At 44.5% G+C, this 20,458-nt stretch overlaps 1 protein-coding gene across 3 annotated transcripts in view; it reads right to left on the reverse strand.

Moving 5' to 3' along the window:
- LOC146178574 (uncharacterized) overlaps nt 1-20,458 on the reverse strand; it is a 334,377-nt gene that overhangs the window by 121,024 nt on the left and 192,895 nt on the right. For all 3 annotated transcript variants that reach the window (XM_084578387.1, XM_084578386.1, XM_084578385.1), the window contains exon 5: nt 3,070-3,208. The gene's annotated coding sequence lies outside the window, so the exon portion shown is untranslated. The remainder of the gene's footprint in view (nt 1-3,069; nt 3,209-20,458) is intronic.

Below are 20,458 nucleotides of genomic sequence, written 5' to 3' on the forward strand. Positions count from 1 at the left end.
AACAAAATAACTAGAGTTACGGCTGTATTTTTTTTTTTTTCATTAGAAGCTACCAACCACGGTCTTCCTAAATGTCACCCTCCCTCCTCTTCCAACTCTCTACATTGTAGTTGAGCATTTTACATCGTTTCACGTTCTTTATACATTGGTACATTGGCCTTCAGCCCATTATAAGGTGTCGGCTCTTTTTTTTTTCATTTATGTTTTTCGCTAGGTTTCTAATGCCAATTATGTTGGGCAATACTCTGCTTTCATGAATCCAGCAAGGAGCTTTAAAGAAATCGCGCTGATTTCTCGAACAGGGGAAAAACGCTAATCCAGGAAAGAGTCAGGGTCATGCGCTCGGCTACTCAGTCGGAGGAGGTGACTTGGAAGCCTTCGATTCCAGCTGCGGCGGTTGCGCTCTGCGATGCCAGCGAATGGTAAATTATTTCTATGCGTCTAACGAAATCCGCACCTCTACGCTACAGCGTCCCTACCCACAATTAACCATTTAAACTTTGATGATTGCTTTTGGAAAGACTATTCTAACGACACACCACTATGTTATAGTTCTAGTGCTACTATAGCTTAAAAAAATAAAAAAAAAACCTGTTAAAAGGTTCCGACCTGTTCGTCTGCTTTATGATTCAATGCATGCGGCGCCTCGTTACATGTCGGAGGCACAGCTGTTACACGTGCAAGCGTCTTCATAATTCCGCAGTGAGAGCACCATCAAACAGTTAACTATAAAGAGAGTTCGATATGTAGTGTACGACACTTATATTTTACAAAAGTTCATTTCCTGCATTACGCAGCTTATACTACTACTACAAAGTATTCTCTTTCTGCAAAAAACAAAACAAAAACCTGCCAACAAAAAGAAAAAAAAAAGAAATAACTTTGAAGGCTCTGAAGTACCTTTAAAGCCTGAAGTGAAAACACTGTCGCATGGAAATTATGCGTTGTCTTAAAGTAATGGATGTGATTAGTTCCGTGTTAGTTATCCTCGGTAATAGTGCTAATTAGGAGTACTAAGTCATAGTGCACTTTTTAATTGCTGCATAGCATAGCTAAGTTGTAGTGCTATATAGAAGGGCTGCTCAGTAGTGCTAATAAACGGTCTTAGTTTTACTAAGTATTAAAGTCGAGTAATACGTGGCCGCTACCTACTCTGCGGTAGGGGCAGTTGCGTAAGACCTCTCAACTGACATCGTATCAACGCTCCTCGGTGGTGGTGTGGTGAAACTGGTTAGATTGCGTTTGACCAGGTTTTATATCAGCCAATGCGATTTTCTTCTTTCAGAGACACCTTGTGATGCTTTTCGCTGCGTTGTGACCCTATGGATGACGTAATAACTATTTAAAATACAATCGCGTCACCTGCTAACTGTAATTTATCAGAAAACTTGTCAATTAGGCTATACAATTCTTTAATTGGTGGAGAGACTGATGACATCACAGGGTTACATCAAATGACAGAGCGTTGATTGCTCGGTGGAATTTGCAACGTTACGAAACCATGCGACCTCTATGGATCAGTCAGCAGGATTTCGTGGTAAAAGCCACTGGCTTTCCCTCGTAATATGGACTTTACTGTATTCGCATTAGAATATGAAGCATTCTTACTTATGTTCACATACATGTAAGGAGAGGAAGGTAGGTTCGTCTTCATCCAATGCCTTGAGGCATAGGTGCTTGAACAACTTTGAATATTTTATCATGAAAAATTTACTCTGGAACAGGTGTTTCTCTCGTTGTTATCACATGCTCTGTTTCAAGTTATCTATAGTATTGTTAAGGAATGGTGAAGTGACGTAGTCTACGTAAGAAAACCAGGACAAGTTTCGTTATTCAGCTCCTTTCGACACGTGTTGTCAACAACGCACTACGCCTCGTCACCCTGCGCCTGTGGATCGTGTCAAAACAGGGGGCAGCTATTAAAGGTTTGATCTTAGGTGCTTAAAGACCAATAGCCATTCTCCACGAGACTTCTAAAATTTTTTTTTCTTGACTGTTGAACTGTTTTCACAAAATTCAGACACGCCAGGCAAGTTTCCAGTGTTTTCTGGACAGAACTATAAGGACCATTTCGTGCTTGGTGAAAGAAGGTTCGCTTTTGAAGAACAAGAAATATGGTTATCAGCAAGCTATACGATGCAATTATAAAGTTATGTCTGTTGCTGTAAACTTCGTTTAGCGTTGTGGAATGATTTCTTAATTAACATTTATGTGAGTTTTAGTTGCTTCAACCACTTTGGATGAAGTAGCAAGTACCTAATTAGACATATGTATTTCGTTGTGAGCAATGCGGTTCCGATTCCAACAACCCGGAAGGGCTTTGCAGCGCATGCATTTTTAATATTTTTGAGCTGCTCATTTCAGTTGTATGCATTAGGAAGCATCTTAATTTTTTCTCGCATAATCATAATCGCATAATCTCGCATAATCGTTATTAGCCACTTTCTCTCCATCGTAAATTTAACTGAATTCACCCACATTATCCATTGCAACAACAAATTCTAGTTTCTAGCAGCGAAGTCGGATGATACGGAAGGGAAGATAATGATATTTATTTTAACAGTACTTTTTTAATGGCCAATAATTTTCTAATAAACAACAAAAATACTATACTTAGAAAATCTTCGGAAGCTCCCATTGCTTCACGTTCATAGAAAAGACCATGAATTCAGAATGCACGCGGAAAAGTGTGGTATTCATCGAGGAGAGTAGCGCACATAGTATCTTTCGCCGAAATGAAACATAAGATTTACGGTTCTAGCACTGAATTACTGCGACCAGTTTTAAACATTTTAAGGACTAGTGATTTTCCACTCACTGGTTCACTTGACTAGGCGCTAATCATTTGTTTAATTGATTTAGTCTCTAAAAGCCGGGGTATTGTAGCTGTTACGTATTTATTGAAACATAAAATCAATTTTTACGTATCTTGAAGCGATAAGCGATGCCGTAAGAAAACAGAGAGAAGTTGTCATCTGCAGGTGCTGCGATGATATTTCTATATACTGTATGCACAGGAAAGTGCTGGAAAAGAGAAAAAAATCATGAATGAAGCAAATTTGGGCTAACCTGGGGATGGTTGTGGCGCCATCTGGCGTGCGTCGTCTCGCGATTAGCACGGTCCAGTAGAGCACGCTCTCTTGACGTCACCAACATCGATCGGAAAGCGGCGCCCCCTGTCTCAGAGGAACGCAGCAACTGGAGACACCTGCAACAGGGCGAAAGATAATGACCACACGTCATGATTTAGTACAGTTAAAAAGTGCGAGATGAAACCACTGCTGGTTTATGCCTAACATTTGTGATGCACTTTAGTTCAAAGCCCTTCTTCTCATTCATTCATTCATTCATTCATTCATTCATTCATTCATTCATTCATTCATTCATTCATTCATTCATTCATTCATTCATTCAGAACTTTTTGCTGGGCTAGTCGGTTCATTGTGACTTGAGTGAAAACAGCGCGAAAGAAGCTCGAAGGCGAAGCGAAGAAGGGACAGGAAAGAGCGCTCTTTCCTGTCCCTTCTTCGCTTCGCCTTCGAGCTTCTTTCGCGCTGTTTTCATTCATTCATTCATTCATTCATTCATTCATTCATTCATTCATTCATTCATTCAGAACTTTTTGCTGGGCTAGTCGGTTCATTGTGACTTGAGTGAAAACAGCGCGAAAGAAGCTCGAAAGCGAAGCGAAGAAGGGACAGGAAAGAGCGCTCTTTCCTGTCCCTTCTTCGCTTCGCTTTCGAGCTTCTTTCGCGCTGTTTTCATTCATTCATTCATTCATTCATTCATTCATTCATTCATTCATTCATTCATTCAGAACTTTTTGCTGGGCTAGTCGGTTCATTGTGACTTGAGTGAAAACAGCGCGAAAGAAGCTCGAAAGCGAAGCGAAGAAGGGACAGGAAAGAGCGCTCTTTCCTGTCCCTTCTTCGCTTCGCCTTCGAGCTTCTTTCGCGCTGTTTTCATTCATTCATTCATTCATTCATTCATTCATTCATTCATTCATTCATTCATTCATTCATTCATTCATTCATTCATTCATTCAGAACTTTTTGCTGGGCTAGTCGGTTCATTGTGACTTGAGTGAAAACAGCGCGAAAGAAGCTCGAAGGCGAAGCGAAGAAGGGACAGGAAAGAGCGCCCTTTCCTGTCCCTTCTTCGCTTCGCCTTCGAGCTTCTTTCGCGCTGTTTTAATTAATTCATTCATTCATTCATTCAGAACTTTTTGCTGGGCTAGTCGGTTCATTGTGACTTGAGTGAAAACAGCGCGAAAGAAGCTCGAAAGCGAAGCGAAGAAGGGACAGGAAAGAGCGCTCTTTCCTGTACCTTCTTCGCTTCGCCTTCGAGCTTCTTTCGCGCTGTTTTCATTCATTCATTCATTCATTCATTCATTCATTCATTCATTCATTCATTCATTCATTCATTCATTCATTCATTCATTCATAACTTTTTGCTGGGCTAGTCGGTTCATTGTGACTTGAGTGAAAACAGCGCGAAAGAAGCTCGAAAGCGAAGCGAAGAAGGGACAGGAAAGAGCGCTCTTTCCTGTCCCTTCTTCGCTTCGCCTTCGAGCTTCTTTCGCGCTGTTTTCATTCATTCATTCATTCATTCATTCATTCATTCATTCATTCATTCATTCATTCATTCATTCATTCATTACCCCGCCGGGGTGACGCTGTGGTTACGGTGCTCGGCTACTGTTCCCAAGGACGCGGGATCGAATCCCGGCCTCGGCGGCAGCTTTTCGATGGAGGCGAAAAGCAAGGCGCCCCTGTGCTGTGCGATGTCAGTGCACGTTAAAGAACCCCAGGTGGTCGAAATTTCCGGAGTCCTCCACTACGGCGTCTCTCATAGCCTAAGTTGCTTTGGGACGTTAAACCCCACAAACCAAATCATTCATTCATTCATTCATTCATTCATTCATTCATTCATTCATTCATTCATTCATTCATTCATTCATTCATTAATTCATTCATTCATTCATTCATTCATTCATTCATTCATTCATTCATTCATTCATTTCTAACTTGTACCTTCCATTGACAGACGCAAAGCAAACTGAACGGTGTTTGAGATGAAGCCTTGGTGCGCTAACCAAATTTCAACAAGAGGACGTTTCTTCGTCTAGATGAATACAAGATCTCTTGACGGGATGTTGATTAACACACTGGGGTTTCCCTTCTGCACTTGTTCATTTCGCTTCGTGTTCAAGAATTTTATCCTCTGGTCATTCCTCTACTACCGCTCTTGACAATGTACTCTGGCTTGCTTCCAGAACATGCATTAATGCGCCCCTTATCTTTTGCGCTTTCCTTCATATCTCTATCTCTGAATTGAGATGCTAAAGTAAAATACGTAGATTCTTAATGCATCCAGAGGCATCCAAATTATTTGGGCATGACTCAGCATGTGCTTTCTTTATTAGGTGCCATGTGAGTGCTTAATGATAATTTAATATTGTCAGTTTCGGTTGATGGAATGAAAAAAAAAAACATATCTGGTTAGACCGATGATACCAAATGCGAAAGCTCTGTTTGAATTTACCGCGCTCAGACACGTGGGCTGTGACGTCACGACCTTGAAGGCGAATCAGGAATAAGGCACACAAGATCCGTGATCATTGCTTGGTTTTGGCGTCACTGAGTGCTTTCGTACCAATTAAAATTTTGGGGTATTGATGCAGCTGCGATTCATGTTGTCGTCGGGCAAATTCGACGTGGAAGTAATTATAGAGTTGACCCGTTCAGTATTCTTGAACCGAATTACAAAACATTAGAAGACAGTCAAGAAATATATCTCTGCTACTCAAATTGACTGCGTCTTCAAAAACCGCTTCGGATATTATTATTTGCACTGCTGGAAATCACTAACTGTTATTACTAACACGATTGCTTGGTGACATATACTTCTATTATAGAATACTATTCAGAAACCAGAGGTGTTTTTTCTCGAACGCTGTATCCCTGAAGAAACCTTGCAAGTTTCCTATCCAAACGAAAATCCATTGTAAGCGGAGCAATTATTGCAGAAGAACGGAGGTTTGGGCTAGTTGGTGATGATTCATGTTTAATCAACAGCGCAAAAGGACAGAGACAAGAGGAAAGACCGCCGTCGTTGTGTACCTCCTTCCACTCGTCTCTGTCCTTTTGCGCTGTTGTTTAAGCAATTATTGCACTTCTTCATGGAGAGGTCCGGCTTTTTCCGGACATGCATTCATTGGCCATCAATGATAGACCTACCGGAAACAAAGTTTGTGAAACCTGTTATCTGTTAAATTTTGTATAACGGGAACAAGCTACGTCCCATACCGACCAATAACGCAACTTATTGTTGCCTCTCTTATGTCTATATTGCACCTAATATACTGTGCTCGTTGTAATTGATGCCAACACGCGAATAAAAAAAAAAAAAAAACATGACTACGGGCGGTGCCAGTTCAGTATTTAGAAATGCGGTTGGAAATTTTCATAGAGGGCATGCAGACTACAGAAAGTCTGATCCGACTAATCACGAAGTGTTTTTGCCGCACACTTTTTGCCCGAATTCAGAAAACGAGGATTTTTTTTTTATTAGAAACTTCCCGAAACACGTCAACCATGCACCGATAAATAGTCCTAATAAGCAATGTTTCATAGAAAGGGAAATGAACGCCACTCTTAGTGTTTATATCTTTCTGCAATAACAAAAAAGAGTAGACCAATTACTCTAAGGCTGAGTCAGCCCGATTGAATCTCAAGGCAAGGGCTAGGCGCACGTCGGCGCCGGTTAAGAACTGAAGCCTAGTCGTGCGCAATTACTAATGATGCTAAGCACCATCGCAGCGGCTAGCGTCAAGGCCTATCAAATAATCAGCATCCGCCGCCAGGGGCCTTAGTTCGAGAGGGAGAGTTAAAGAAGGCCGGCGCGTTGCCTCCACGCTCCCTTGTAGTTTTTTCCGCGCCATCCTTTAACCCCTTTGAGTCCCTCTCAGAGCTAGATACGTTTGGATGCTTAGGAGCGGAGAAGAGGAGCATCTGGGTAAGACGACGTTTCAAGTAAAAAAAAAAAAAATGAAGTTCACGTGTTCGTTGCGGAGCGCGCCAGCGTGCCAAATTCGAGCGAGTAAGCAGGCAAGGAGGAAGGGAGGCTCCCCAACGCTCCCCTGATGTGGATGAGTCCCTATGAGCGCACCTCCTCCCTCGCCCGGCTCTTCTCCTTTCGCGCAGTGCTAGCCCGCCGAGGCACCTCGTTAATTATTCGAGGCACTGAAAACGGTTCCAACTTTCCCTTCGCGTCGTATGCTTTCCCTTTCCGCCTTACCAAGCCCGTCTTCCTTTAACCATTTCTACCGCGTCTTTCTTTCTGGCCTTATTCGCTTCACAGAAACTACTGCAGCCGCATTTTTCATTTCGTCTTACGCCGGTCGGCGCCTTCACGCGGGCATATAGACGCGCGCCGTACGCATAGATATCCTTTCTCCCTACGACGACTCCCCTTTCCGTGTAGATAGGGCGACACTTCCCGATTCTTCCCCACTTCCCTTCCTTCTGCGCGTCGTCTCCCTTCCCGTTGGTTTCTGGCCCAGATGCGCGCCGCCACACCGCCGCAGCGCTTCGCATGGGCCCGCCAAAGCGGAAGCCAAGCTCGCGGCGCGCAAGCATCCCAGAGTTTGGTCGGGTAGACTCGGCTATTGTTCGTCCTCGACTCTCCCTTCCTTGCCTCCCTTTTCTCTCAATTTACTCCTCGTCGCTTTCCCTCTTCCTTTTCTTGCCCCATTCAGTCACTCTTCTTCTCTCCTCCTTTCTAAGCATTCCTCGCCGCCCTCTCTCCTGACCATCCCTGTCCCTCCATTTTCTCCACCACCACGCGCGTGGCAGTTTTCGGGAAAGGCGACAGCGAAGCCGATGGTGGGCGCATCCGTTTCTTCCCTCCTCCCTACCACTAGTCTCCCTTCTTTCCCTGCCTCGTAGTTCCCTTATTGCCTCGTTCACATCCCTCAGCTTCCCTTGGTTTTTGCGTCTGATTCGAGTCCTCTTCGTCGTCGTCGGCCGCGTTGTGTCCCGTCTCCCCTTTATTTTGCTCCCCACCTCCCCCACTACGGCTCCTCATCTTCCCCAGCGCTCGGTGCAGGCAGAGCGTTCTCCCCTCTCGGGGGCCGGCTTTAATTTTTCTCGCACGTCGTTCGCTCCTGGCCTCATCGGCCTGGATCCCGGAGCGCGCTCACGGACGCGCGCACCCACGCACAGACGCACGCCGCCGCCTCCTCGTTCACTCGTTTCCCCTGATTCCATCGTGTCATCTCTTTCCTCCAGTGCTGCGATCTTCACCGCTTTTGCCATCGATCTGGCCGAAAGGGTTAAAAGCGGTTGGGCACGGGGAAAAGGGGCGCGGGGGCACACGCTGCGAGCGAGCATTGTTTTCACGCTTTTTGTGCATTTTTTTTTCTGTTTGCCTGGCGACGCTCACAAATGAGAAAATACTTTGCTTCCTTGTTTAAGTGCAAAGAATAATTAATAGAGTTTCGTGTTTTAACTGAATCCTTGGTCTTCATCATTGTAATAAAAAGGCAGACGTATGTATAATTAAAATGAGGCCGAATGAGACAGTGCAATGATTTGCTGTAAGGTTAGGCACGCTTTAGGTTGCGCTGTACATTAGGGTACATTTGCTGTTTTATTTCTTGTTACGACTGTTTCTCTGGTTTTTGGGATGCCAGAAGTTTGAGTATGGGTTAATGGGCATGTTGTAATAATTTTTCGACCCTAATGTGATATCTTCTTTTTATAAGGCAGAGGAAATCTGATCGACAAAAAAAAGAAGAAAAAAACCCCGGCCGAAAGTCTGGATAATGGCTTTGATTGGGGCAGCACAATCTTTGCGCCTCTCGCGTGAAGGAGATAAACTCGGGTCGGAAACGTGAGACATGACATTCATTGTTCTCAGCTGCTCTTATTGCCTGAAAGAAGACATTTATTGTGATATTTGGTGCTTGTCTTGGTCCTGAGAAAATTTCATTTTAGGAGGCCATTTGTAAGGATATCTGCCGTTCAACACTATGAAATGTTTTTTTTTTTTCGAAATCAATTTTCTTAATTTTTTCCTAGGCAGTTCGTCCTATAAGCTTCGTGCGCGTTCCTGCTGTTCTTTCGGACTCTAGTTTGCGATTATAAACATAAAGTGTGCGCCCGCAGTCCCTTCAACTTCGTGGACTATGAACATGTAAAAATTTCACTTCACTTCCTCTCTTTCTTTTTTTTTTCCTTTTCTCCCCTCCCAACATGTAGTGTAGCCTACTAGGCATCGCCTAGGTGACCTCCCTGCTTTTCTGTTCTGTTTGTCTCTCTTCCTCCCTACTGCAGTTCTCTAGTGTGTGCATTACTCCAGCATGTTGTTCAGAGAATGGCTGAAAAATTATCTATGAAGTCAGATTAAAACACAAGAAGCCGGGATGAACAGCGTGTTCTCCAAGAGCTTGTTGCTGATCCAGATTTGCAAAGTTTGGCATTACATAATTGCTTGGTTACCTGGATAGACAAGCTTTACCTTAGTGGTTTAAGTCCGCGACTCGAACCTGAGACATTTAACGCATTTTTTCTCTCTCTCTACTAAAGAGCATTTACGCCTGATAACGCTATGATTTATTCGCTTAAACATACAGAGATCATATATAAAATAGTGTTGGGCAGCACAACATTACTAGGCTGACAAAACGAGAGAGTTTTCAAGTGACAAATGCTAGTTTTGCTCAATTACAAGAATAGTTAAAATAAAAAATTCCTTTTTTTTCTTCAAATTTCACTGAAGGACTTTCCTATTCAATAGGTTGACCACTATAATTTGGTGTGGTTGCGTGTTTATACAAAATGGCGTTGGGCAGGACTACATTATTAGGCTGATAAGACGAGAGAGTTTTCTGGTGACGAATGATAGTTTTGCTCAATAACAGGAACAGTTTAAAATAAAAAATTCCTATCTATTTTTAGTTCACTGAAGGACCTTCCTATTCAACAGGTTGACCATTATGATTCCGTGTAGGTGCGAAGTTGAAACCGACTTTTAAATGAAAGCTGGCTTTCGACAGCGGCCTTGATAAGGTTCGTTTTTAATTGCATAATGTCATTTGACCTTACCAAAGCTATAATTTTGATTACGCGTAGAATGCATGCCAGTTTTGCTATATTTTTCATTTTTCTTGATCTCCCATTTTCTGATGACATTTCTGAATTTCCAATTCTGAAGTGTCGCCGACAACTCATAAACGTCTGTGACGAGTCATAAACATCCAAGAGTGAGCTGAAGGGTAGTGAAGTAATCAAAAGCAACTTGAAAATTCGGCTATGCTGCCCCTCGTTACGGGCTGCGCTTGAGCTACCTCTGTTTAGCCTTAGAGTGAGAATAGGTGGCATATGCGCTCGAGGAAAGTTTCGCTTTTGGCAACTGTAAGCTGTGGGGGCGAGAGAGTTTTGAGGAAATCAAGTAAAAGCATGGATGCTAAAATCGGAACAAGCCCATGAACAACGTTCCCCGCATTCGGACGAAAGATGTGGCTTAAATTATGTGTTGAGAATAACCAGCGGCGGACGTTAATGATTCCACCATGTGGGAGAGGAAATAAGCTCCAAAAAGTATAATAAAAAAGGGGATAAAGTACTAAGAGTTAACATGTAGAGGAGCGTTAACATGACACGCGACTTCGCGTTGTTTTGGAGCACATAAAATTCGTTGGAGGTACTTAGATACCTGAAAGTACGGTAAGGCGAAATCCCTTATGCAACTCTTTGTACTCATTTGCCCCGCCTTTTTGTAGGACGTGACGTCACCTTCCAAGCTTCTTCGTTTTTGTCCCAAACTGACCCCAATTATGCAATTATGCGTCCTTTGGTAGTTTTAAAAATAAATACGCTTAATTAGATATCTTTTTATGAAATTCGACACGAATTCGGTGTTTTTTTTTTACTCATTTTCTCGACGTCTCTCCGTCGAACGTGACGTCATAATCCAAGTTTCCTCGCTTTTACCCAAATTGTAGGTCCGGTGATTTTATATATAAAGTACCCTCAATTGCACGTTCTTAATCTAAGTCAGCTCATATTGGGCGTTTCCAACTCATGTTTGACGTTTCTTGTACTATTTCGACGTCCGAGTTGTTTCACGTCCCCTGACTATATCGACGTCCGATGCTATTTCGGCGCAAACGTGATATTTGTGGGCCTTATTATATAACTATTTCCGCTACAGTAATCAAAACTGGTGTTTAGGTTCATTTTTTCCCCCTCCACTTCTTGCATTTATTCATTTCCTTCTGCCTTTATTCGTTCAAGCGCTAGCACGGGTGGACTACACGCTAGGACGCACGCTTTCTGCGCACACCGGTGAGCCTAGAAAGTCTTTCGCCTTAAAAGTGACCAATGCTAAAGAAGCCTTGGCCGGCCGTTTAATTACAAAATGTAAACTGTACAGCGCATGAAGGTACCGGATCATTTGAATGCTTTGAACAGGGTTTTAGGGTCTGACGGACACAGTAATGCAGCATAACAGATAAGACACACTCCGGAGGGAAATTGTAATATTTCATAAGTGGTAACTGATGGCTTAAAATAAAGAGAAAATATGAATTTGTCTGTTGGCTCGAGGAGCAAGCTTGAAGTAAATGTGCTTCAGTATAGAAGTGAGCAATGATATAGGTGGTGTAAATGTACACACACACACACACACACACACACACACACACACACACACACACACACACACACACACACACACACACACACACACACACACACACACACACACACACACACACACACACACACACACACACACACACACACACACACACACACACACACACACACACACACACACACACACACACACACACACACACACACACACGCACGCACGCACGCACGCACGCACGCACGCACACGCACACACACACACACACACACACACACACGCGCGCACACACACGTACATACATATACATGTCCTGTATTGGAGGAAGAGGTGGTGCGTGACAATATACATATCGGCAGGAGTCCGGCCTTTGTCAACGAATGATGCCGCATTCCTTGACAAAGTTCGCAAAACGCAGAACACTAGCCGATCCACAGAAGCAACATTGTTCGGGCTTGCTGAAGGTTTTTCTATTCGTCCTTAAAGATAGCCCATTTTCCGCTATTTGGCGCAGTTGATTTCTGCAGTGTCGTTGCCAGCTCGGAAATGAACGCATTTGCAGTTAGAAAAATCTATAACCTCGAAGCGTTGGTCTTTTATTTACTTTCTAAATGCTTATATTACTTGCTTTTTTTTTATAGCTTTTATCGGGGTTTGTGCCAGAATTTGCATTCATGCTACATTTACACATGGAGAATATATGCGCTTGTTAGACCCAAGCTGGTAACAAAGCAAAGTGGCATGCTGACGAAAATATTTTGAGATACCTTGACGTCATGCAAAAATAAGGAAGCTTGTACTTGGAAGGGACATTCTGAAAACTTTCTGGAAGAGTAAATATATATTTCCTCTTATTTTATCATAATAAACCTTGAAGATGCTCTTTCATTTCTTCGTAGAACACGCAGATCAGTTTCCTGCTGGTACATAGTGGTTTCGCTCACAGTGGAATTCTATGGTTACAACATGAGCAGGAAGAATAAGGTAGCGAGAAGCGGCTAAAGGTTCGAAAGCATGATTGTCACAACTATTTCTAGCCTTTGATTAGCGTGCTGAGAAGTGCTTGCCAGCAGTCAGCGCAAACCTCAGTTGAGCGACAATAGTCCAGTTCCGTGTGAGTCACTGCTATGACAGTCATAACCCTCACACTTCCTCAAAACACTGCTCAAAATTCGCGAATATTTCTTCCCATCAAGCTATGCGTACTCCACTGAGAGTTGTATTTTCCTGAAGCTACTGCTTGCTGCCTTAATGATATCGGCTTTCTTCCTTACTCGAGGAAGAAGGGGTGAAGGGTTATTAAAGGGGACGCAGGGACGTATCGGAATTGGTCGCGTAGCCACTGGTCCCCAACTTCCTCCGATGCAAGCTCCTCGTCGCAAGGTTTAGTAGTACTACGGTCTGCGGCGTTCTGAGGTAGGAGAAGAGACCAAGTGAGGAAGGAACTGAGGGAAAAGGGACGTCACGAAGGAAGGAAGCAGGAAGAGACGGAGGGAAGAAATGAGGGTAGGGAAGGATGTAGGAGGCCGTTTCCGCCGTCGCCGGTCTTTGCCTCCCTTTTTATCCCCCCTCCCCCCTTGGTTCGGTCGGCCTGCTGCTGGGGGAATACCGCGGCGCTCCCTCTGGCGTTCATCAGCGGAAATGGCGCGCCCCCGCGCGGCTGCCCCGGGAGATAAAACGTGCCGACGAGCGGCGGCGGTGGGAAAAGGACGCGCGAGCCCGATCCTCTGTGCGTTGTAGCGTGTGCGGTTGTATGTGTCTGTGTATTTGTGTATGTGGTTTAACGAGTGCGATGCCGTGGCTGCCTCCATCGCTGCAGAGCACGCTTGCGACTTCTACGCCCTCTAGTATACGCCACAAGCGTCGCTCTCCAAAATGCGAGCGGCACGTTTTGTGTTCTTTTTCTGTTAGTCCCAGTTGGCACGGAAGGCTCAAGTGAAGCAATATCGTACAGGTTGTGGTGCCCGCATCGACAACACACAAGAGTGCGCTCACAGACTGCTCTACGCATGCGTGCCTTTTCTCTCTCTCTCTCTCTCTCTCTCTCTCTCACACACACACACACACACACACACACACACACACACACACACACACACACACACACACACACACACACACACACACACACACACACACACACACACACACACACACACACACACACACACACACACACACACACACAAAGAAGTGGGAACACCAAATACGTGCCAGTAACTCAGCCACGCACATAACACAAAGTACTGTATCATACATAACATTAAGATATTCATAAACAATTACCCCCCTCACGTTCCGGCCTTTCTACGCCGTTCCAGTTTTTGTCCTATTACAACTAGCGTAATACATCATAGACTTTATTCAGTTTTACTGAAACTAGAAATTTCAGTTACTAGTGAATGTGTACATAAGAAGAAATGCCCAGTACACATCGCTCGTGTTTACTGCATGCGTTACTGAAATGAAACTGCATAGCAAATCTTAAAGATCGTTGCAGACTGTTCCCCTTCTTCTCATTGCTGTAGGGCTTCCGCAGACCGCGATGCCACAGAAATTGTAATGTTTGACAGCATACATACAGCCTCTGTAAAAATTAGACAGCCCATGGTGCCCGCTTCTAAATCGTTTAGCGGAGATACCTGGCAAATCTAGCGGAACAAAGCTTGGAAGGATTGAGAATACAAGGCCTTATCGCTTTCGAGATATTATTATGGCCGCTCATGATTCGAAAATTTCTGTGGACACACTCAAGGCTGCTTAGGTGTGATAATGCAAAAGCATTACTGATGCTTCCCTTCTCAACTCTTCGTCGTCTTCGATTTGGCGGCGTTTCGCCTCTTGCCCTTCGTTGCCGCATCTCTGCGTCTTTCTGGAGCTTTTGTCGCATGGCCTGTCTTGTTATCGATGTTCTTCGTCGTCATATCACCAGGCACGTTGAATACACGCACGGCAAACACGTGGCTTTACGGTGAAACGCATTTTCGCCCACGCAGAGTGAAGCTCTGTTTGATGACATACACCTCGAACTTCCTTCGGCGCGTCCCGTCGCTTTCTGCGTGCATGCGAGGACGTTCGGCATGACCCAAGTCGATATGGATGGTCCGCTTTCATGTATCTAGTGGGGCGTGAATGTGAGGAGGAACGTACAGGCGCGCTCGTAGAGTGTGTCCTTGGCGCACTCTCTTGACGATGACCTGGCGTTCTCGTCACTACTCCCCTTGCAGGTATGCTTCGATGGACCGTATCTTTGCCTTTCTGCTTGCATCCGTTGACTTCGTACTGCTGACGACGGCTGCTGAGGTTTAGTACCTTGAGAGTGGCCCTATTACCGGTGGCTCTTTTCCTTTTGGTAATTGCATTCGATTTTGTTTATAAAACGGCCCGTTGCAGGATTATGAAGCAAACTTCTTGGGTTGAATACTTTGACTGGTGATAACGGATTCGTATTATCATGCTGAATTAAAAAACAAATTGTCACTTGACGCATATTTATAATGGCCACCGGATATTTCTCCTGGGGCATTTAATAAGCTTTACAGAAAATATTTGCAGAGCTATATTTTAAAAACCGCGACATAACTGCTGGCACGAAAATTGGAAAGTTTATTACGCAGCAGTGCTGGTAATTTGTATGTGGTATACTTCAATTAACAAACGAATAAATAACTAAACATAAGTATTCAAATTTTGACCAAATATTTGGGGTAATCTCCCAAGGTGGTGTGATTTGTATTAAGGGAGTAATTATTCATTGACATCCACCCAAGCGCAGCTATGCGGCTACAAGGAAAATTTATACAGCTTTCTCAGAAACTTCGTAGTTAAAGAAAAATTTGTTCTGGTCCGGGGAGTGAACCCCACAGCCATTTTCCTGGTCCGCCCTTTTCCTGGGGCGGGGCTTTCGAGTTCAATCCCCGGACCAGAACAAATTTTTCTTTAACTGAAAAGTTTCTCAGAAAGCTGTATAGCTTTCCTTTGCAGCCGTATACCTGCGCTTGAGTGGATGTCAATTAGTAATTACTCCCTTAGTACTCACATTTTAAATTTTCGTTTGTTTGTTTTTGGTTTGGTTTTACATGGCTTGCCGTCCCAAAGCGATTGAAGTTATGAATGATGCTGTAGTGAAAAAGGTGCAGAAATTATGTCACATGAGTTTTCTTTTTACCGTACACTAAAGTTGTGCAGCACACGGATACCTCGCTTTTCGCTGCTGCCATCGATAAGCGGCCACAGTGGCCGGGATAGAACTACCAGCAGATGAGGACCTTAACCACTGTACCACAGCGGTGGCAAAATCTTCACTGCAAAAGGGAAAGCTGTAAAACCGACGGTGAGTGCAGTTTTTAAATTCCACGAATGAATACTATTGGGGCACGAAATATCGAGAATCATTTTTGCACTTGTGGTAGCTTTTCGTTATGATGTACAGTCTCCGTCAAAAGTTTAGAGGCCAGGAGTGGCTTACTTCTGAGCCGCTTCGTGTGGCTCGTGGTTAATGCATGTCCAAGATTTTAAATCTCTTGAAGGTAAGAGTTTTTTTCTTACCCTCTCCACGGGAAAGCTCTTCCATGAATCCTAAGGGGAAGCCACTGCTCGGTTTAGAAGGAGAACCCGTGGGCGCTAAACTTTTGACAAAAATTGGAAGTACGAAGGAAACCAACAGCCACCAACTAAGGAAGCCAAGGAAACCTATAGACAAGCTTAGGTAGAAAAATGTATCTAGCTTGTTAATTTGCCACGTTGATCAACTGAACTGAAATTCGATATTGCTATCATTTTATAACTCTAAAATAACTGATTAGTATGGAGAAGAAAAGGAATGAAAAATTATTAGGCCAAATGCGAATTAGGTAAAAATGGTTAGGCAAAATGCGAATTAGGTGCTCTAGCATTTCTATTTTCACTCCAGTTTCGGTTCGAGGCTCGGTTTTCAAGGGCAAGCCGGTTTCAACAGAGGTATGCGAAATCAGTAGTAATGTTCTGAGTGATAGAACGCTATAGAATTTTTGGGGAATTGACGCATATCAAAAGGATGGTGCGATAGCAGTGTGATCTTTAGCCAATGCGAACGGATCGAAGTTGACAGAGGAGACGACACGCAACGCACAGAGTGAGAAGCAGGCAGTTAAACACGTGGAATATTCTGCTGAGCCACGGCGTAGCGATCTAATGCAGTGGCTAGCAAAAGTGATCTCTTCACATTGCCGAGGGCTAGCATCCCAGTCGAGGCCATGGAATGCCTTATTTTAGTTCATTTCAGTGTCATCCAAAATCACAATCACCAAAATTTCGCTCCAGGTGCTCTATCTGCTGAGCTACCGAGGCGGTTGTCCATTCTTCTCCTTTCGTGAGTATGTATGCTACGCGTTACCTGACTCCCATAGTCTTCACCAGCGCCCGCTTAGTCTCCAAAGGTGGACGTAGCACGGTCCTGTATTAACGCTGTGTCATGTGCAACGCGATATAACAGGGAGGGCGAGAGCTTTGCTGAGAACCTTCTGATGATACCGATAGCACTTAGACTGCCAGAACAGAGGCCCCCGGTTATTTTGTCTTTTAGAGCTTCGTAAATTTACGAAATGTCGTCTCTTCGCGGAGTCTCGCCTCCTAGCTCGCGTTAGCCACAATGCCATTTGCAGAATTTTCTTCGCCCCGCCGGGGTGGCGCAGTGGTAAGACGCCCGACTACTGTGCCGGAGTTCCCGGGTTCGAACCCGACCTCGGCGGCTGCGTTTCGATGGAGGCGAAACGAAGTGGCGTCCGTGTGCTGTGCGATGTCAGCGCACGTTAAAGATCCCCAGGTGGTCGAAATTACTCCGTAGCCCTCCACTACGGCTCCCCTTTCTCTCTTTCCACCTTCATTCCCACCTTCCTCCCTTCCCTTATGGCGCGGTTCAGGTGTCCACAGAGCAAGTGTGACAGATACTGTGCCTTTCCCTTCCTGTGAACCAACCATCAACCATTTTCTTCCAAAAATAAGCGCAAAAAATGCAACTAAGGACGAAGTAAGAGCTGACATGACGAGTGCTTTTCTGGTCCTTTGTTCTCTTCGCACTTTCATTATGATAGCAATACTATGCCTGGTTTTGGCCCGTCGCGTAGTACCGGGAAGGGCCACGTTTGATCTTGAACAGCCGCGAAGAAGACGAAGACTAAGAAGAAGACGAAGAGGATGAAGACTAAGACGACGAAGACGAAGAAGAAGGCAAAAAGACAAGGAAGAAGAATACGAAGACGAAGAAGAAGACGATGAAGACGACAAAGAAGAACACGAAGAATATGAAGAGCTCTCGGTTACCCGCAGCTAATGCTTTCGCTCCATATTCGGTTCAGCAGCATTGAGCTCTTCTCATTTATATGTGGGCTGGTAACTCACGCTCTCGCGTCATACTCTTAAAGGATGAGCTCAAATGTTACCAATAATGTAGCACCTTACACTGATAGGGCGTGATAGGGCACTAATGTAGCAGGCAAAAGAAGTTTCCGCTGTTGCTATCGCAATTCAACTAGGGTTAACCACAGTTAAAGTACAACTAATTTTTTCTCTCTAAAATGCACTACCAACCAGATGAATTGCCCGTGCTACTGACAGCAAGGAAGCGTCACAGAACACTGATCTGAAGCAGGAAAAGTTTGTTTCTCACACGAAATGTCCTTTGTCGCAAAGTTCCAATAAAAGCTTGTGCTCGGAAATCGCTGCAGGCAGTACTCTTTTAGCGAACAAAATGAGCAGCATCTGTCTTGCTTTTTTTCACTCGCTCATTTGCAGCCAAATCGAGATTGGGGCTTGCTTTCCCGAATCCTCATTCCCTTCACGTTAAGCTGAACCCAAATCCGCGGCAGGATGGTGCATGCGCAGATAAGGGTCGGAGGCGAGGAGGAGATTTGCTTTTGAAGCATGACGGGCACTCTAGGAGGAAAGCGAATAGGGGTCAAAAATAAAAAAAAAGGCACAGACTAACGAGGACTTGGTTCCTGAGGCGAGGTCATTGCAAATATAGAAAAAAAAACGAAATTTATAGGAACAGGGAGATTGGAAGCAAGAAGCGGTCGCACACTAACAAACACACAAGCGTACGCACGGTAAACACAAAGCTGAAGCCTATATAAGTGAAGACAGTTCGGGAAAAGCCAGTGTAGCGCCAGCAAGCTAGCACTGAAGCAAGAAAAATACCTATGCGGGGAAAAAAAACTACGAGTGACGCACCCGGAACGAAACAGAGGGAAAAAGGGAAGAAAAATAACTCAGTGAAAGAAGACGGCGAACAGTGAGAGTCAGGTTGAAAGAGAGAGAGGAAGCGTGGAGGCCCCTTTCGCGTTTTCCGAGCACGTAGGATTCGTAATTAACAACCTTGGAACGAGAGCCCGTGAGGCAGCACAAAACGATGCAAAAAGCCCGCCACGGGCAAGCGCTGCGATGCCTTTCCTGCGCACGTGTGCTGCACCAAGATGGAAGACGAAAACAGCGCTCACATTGGTGTCGAGGGTACGACCGTTGCTGTGCAGGCAACACGCGGGTACGAGTGAAAATGGAGGGGGGGGGGGGGGGGGGGGGGGGGGTAAAGGGCAGCTTGAGGAACGAGATTGAAGAGCACGATGGTGTAATGGCGTCATGCCTAGAGCATATAAAGAAAAAAAAAGATTGGCGTTTTTCGGTAGCTCCCGCAAAGTCATGCAGCGTTGCAGTGCTTCCCTCCCACCAAAGCTGAGGCTTCCTCGGTAGCACTCTTCCATAAGAGCGTTTGGAATTTCATGTAAAGTTCGGTGAATTGACGTGCGCGCCCGCCTACTTTGGTTTAGTAACGTTTCACGCATGGTGCACTTGATGTTTTCGTTATTTCGCTCGAAGCAGCTACAACAGTTTCCTGTCAGCGAAAGGGAGCGTTTTTAAGACTCTGCTTATTTGGTTCTTGGGGAACATCATGGAGAGTAGCAAAAATTAGCGAATCGTATGGGTGTGGAAACACGGTAGTGCTCATTCTGTCCCGACCGTGTTGAGGCGCTCAAAGCGCAAGAATTGAAGACATCGGATGCATATACATCTGCTGTAGCAGTACAGATTTTGTGACATTCGAATGTTGAGCGAGACAACGCGAGACTTGGGGGAAAAAAGTCCGGTTTTGAGGAAAAGACAGGCGAATAATAGTCTGACGTTTCTTACTGCTCTCTGAGCGCATAGAAAAAGAAACTATAGTAGCTCTAAACATAACCCCGAGCAGCTCACTTCATGAATTTTTCCTGTTTTCTCATGAAGACACGAACAAACAGCGCATAACGAAATGTCACGCGTCGCAAAAGGAAGCTAAAGACGATACGGCGAAAAAATAGTGTAGGAAACATACACTATGGCGACAAAACAGCACGCGTCAAAGTCGCATTATGAAGCAGTGCTGTGAGAGCTATGAGGTATCAAAGTCATAACCACGAAAGTTAAAGCACAAACCATACGGCAGCGGCGTAGTTAAGCTAGATTAGGTAAATGAAAGTTAGGTGAGGTTAGGGTAGGATCTGTTAAACTAGGTTCGGCTTGTCTGTATGCCACCGTACTTAGAAAAACGCATTTTATGTTTGCAATATGTGCAAGCTCCTCTTCAAATATCATTTAGTTCTGCGAACAAAATATGAACTGGTATTATAAAGCCTGACAGCGCGACTGCATATTTAGGTACCGTTTAGTGACTGGAGTTGTACAATTATTAAGTCAGCATCAGACTTCTGGGTATTAGATTGTAATAAATGAGCAAAATGCCCTGCCGCGTCAATGGAAATTAGTTCACGAAAATGTTACCAGAAGGGTT

The sequence above is a fragment of the Amblyomma maculatum genome, chromosome 9, assembly GCF_055883805.1.
Source record: "Amblyomma maculatum isolate TAMU_Amacu chromosome 9, ASM5588380v1, whole genome shotgun sequence".
Lineage (NCBI taxonomy): Eukaryota > Metazoa > Arthropoda > Arachnida > Ixodida > Ixodidae > Amblyomma > Amblyomma maculatum.